The sequence below is a fragment of the Opisthorchis viverrini genome, assembly GCF_000715545.1.
Source record: "Opisthorchis viverrini unplaced genomic scaffold opera_v5_29, whole genome shotgun sequence".
NCBI classification, from domain to species: domain Eukaryota; kingdom Metazoa; phylum Platyhelminthes; class Trematoda; order Opisthorchiida; family Opisthorchiidae; genus Opisthorchis; species Opisthorchis viverrini.
This window is the reverse complement of record NW_008751685.1, coordinates 1,754,688-1,757,815: the sequence shown is the minus strand read 5'-3', so window position 1 is coordinate 1,757,815 and position 3,128 is coordinate 1,754,688.

Below are 3,128 nucleotides of genomic sequence, written 5' to 3'. Positions count from 1 at the left end.
GCCGACCCCAACTTCTCGAGCTTTCCGTGCGTCACAAAACTAAGGAAAACATATATTCATACTTCTGCACTACTTTAGAAGATCTATTCGGATTGTGCGTCGATAGTGCATTCAGTAATCGAAATGGTGGTGGCATCCGTAGCGGTAGACGGCGACTAGATTCGTTTGATCTAGCTCGTCTAATCAGACGTTCGATTAGTTCGATCTGAGATTCGGACTGCTTTACTTGATGTTGCAAAAGCGCTTGGAGTAGCTTTGCTGAAGTTGACATTACATGTTTGAATTCTCACCAGTCGTGTACTGCAGACGGTCCTTTATTTGGTGTTCCGCCGACTATTGCGTATCAGAAGGCACGATAGCTTGAGACGGCCTTTAATCGAAACAAGGGAAGTTGTTGCAACTGTATTTATAGTGGTGTCACGGACTATTCTAAATGATCGAGCCGGAATCTTCGCAGTGGTGCGGAAAGCTTTCAGCTAAAAGTTATCGATCTTCATTAGCTCGCATTCTGGCTAGTTGGGACACTTTTGTTCGGTCCGTAACTGGTTCGCGATACACCCGTCCAATGGATGTGAGATCTGATTATGTAGAACGGCTGACTTGCTGCAGATGTCTTCCCTGTCCATGAAACTTCGACCCCCGACATTTTCTTATTATGGCACCTTTCTATGGAAATCGAAGGAAATACGAAGCCTGGGATACTGCCGGCTTGCCGAAGCCCAGACAATAACGGTCACAAAGCAGGTTCGGTAGTTCGGCATCTTAACGAGTGAGCTTTCTTGGATTCATTTTCCGATCGGCCATGACGATTAGATAGGTCGGACTATGCTTGGCCGTCTCAGAGCCACGATTCTAGGCGTATCTGAGTTGGAGGCTGCAAATGCTTAGAACATCAGCTGAGCAAAGCGACTGGTTCTGAACGGCTGAACACTAGACAGATTGTCCGGGAAGAAAGTGGCGAAATAATCTCCCGTCTACTACGACGCTAAGCCGAGTACTTCAAACAGCTAGTAAACTGGCTACTAGTATTATCATCATTGTATTACTATAATCAACTCTCCTTCCGCACCAGAAATACCCATGGACTTTCAGCATATGAGAAGACGACCCCCAAGTTCTTACTCTGCAAACTGGTGCCATCATTAGGGGGGATTTGGTTTAGTGAATAACTATCGGGTGACTGAAGTATGGACACCGGAATGTCCATCTACTACAATGTTTCAAGTACTGGATATCACGACTGGCTGGGGGCGGGTTTAACGACGGTTTCATCCAAATTGCCTGCGGTCGTCGACGGTTGACGCCGGCTCGTGAACAACGTTTCCAGGAAGAACAGGCTCGTTTTCGCGGTAACTTCAGTAGTGTTGACAAGGTGTTCACCTCGTCACAGCTAGTGGAAATAAGCTGCGGGTGTCGAAAACCGAGATCAAGAGTGCGTGCAACACTGTCGGTCAGTCTGTCCCGTGCGATCGTCCAGTGAGAAACGGGGTGCCGTACTGATTCATCAGCTTACTGAAAGTTATCCATAATAAAGCATCTGCACAGTCACTGAGCCGAGTTACAGACCTACGGTGAGCTTTCTTCACGCTTCGAAACCCCAAGCGCCCTGACAGTATCCCAGCCCACGTACAACCATGAACTGCACGTATACAAATAAACTCATGCCCCATCGGCCGTCGAGTGGTGCCATCAGCCGGGTCGCCTTACTCGCCGCATACAGCAGGATCGTCTTCTAGTGCCTCTTCTAAATACTCCACCATCAGATGTGAATCCATACTAGGATGAGACCGCCACCTCTGCACGGTGCTTGGTATTTTGCTTGTTGCGCCGCGCTACCAGGCTCACTAAAGCGTTGGATATCAGACCGAACAGTGGCACTCCTTAAATCGCGGAGAAATATCCCAGTCGGTCCGGAACATAACTGGACGCGACGAATTATCAGACGTCAAGTGAAAGTCAGTGTGTGAATCGGCCGTGAAGTCTGTTGGATACAGAAAGCCGAGGAGATGGAAGAAGCCCAAAAGCTGGTAAAGACCGAAGATTATTTCCGTTGATCCGCGCGACCGGCCACCTGAAACCTTGTAAGCGAAATCATCAAGAATAGGAATGGAGTGACTATCTTGAATTAAGAGCGCCTCTAGCGGTGAGTTGAATATTCCGAACAACATTATCGTGGCCACCAGTTGCTAATCATCTAGAGCCTGCAGTTGACGTAGAACCCTGAAGGGTGAACGTGGAACCGCATACGGCCTCGGAGATTCCTGACTTCATATGTCCTCCCAAATGCCACCGAGCCTCTGGCCCAGATGACCTCCTACCCCCGTTCAAAAACGTGGTTGAAATCCTCAGTTAGCGCTCGTGTGGTCTATTTGCCTGCATTTCGGAAAGGCAGGTTGTCCCAGACAACTGGGAAGAGCTGGTGATAGTGCCCATTTTCAAAAAGGGGTTGGAAGTGTATGATAACCACAGAGGATCACCTTAACCCCGGTTGTAACGAGATTGGTGGCGTCATTTCTGCTTCGCCGCCTTGTGATAGCTCGTGAAACACTGACTCGAGAGCAGTAAGCGGGGTTTTGACTTGCAAGGGGTAGTGTTGACCAAATCCTCACACTCCGTCAGGTGCTAGAACAAAGCCATACGTACAAATAACCCACAATTTCAGTATTTCTGGATCTTCAAGGCACATTCGACTCGCTTGATTAGTCCGCTCTCCTTGACACGCTTGTCCATCAAGGAATACCCCAGAAGTTTGTGAACATAATACGTTCTTCGTATTCTCAGACTTCCGGACGTATGACAGTATTCGTCCGACCTAAAGCTGCCAGTTTGACGTGGTGGTCGGGCTTGAGTGCTACAATGATCCCGCGGGCTACACTGGCTGGAACTTCGTTCCACAAGGTGCAGCCATGCCAGGAAGGCCAAAGGGGAGCAGCGAGATCCCGTACTACGAGTACTCGTGCTACGAGGCGGTCTGGGGGTAAAGTCGTACTGTCCTCTGCGACAGTACGAGGGCGAGATGGCCCAAGTGGTTAGAGCGCGAATTTACTGACCGGAAGGTTCGTGGTTCGAATCCGACCTCCGCCACTCGACTTCCTCTGTCTAGGCTTGGGCAACCTGACAGTATCCCA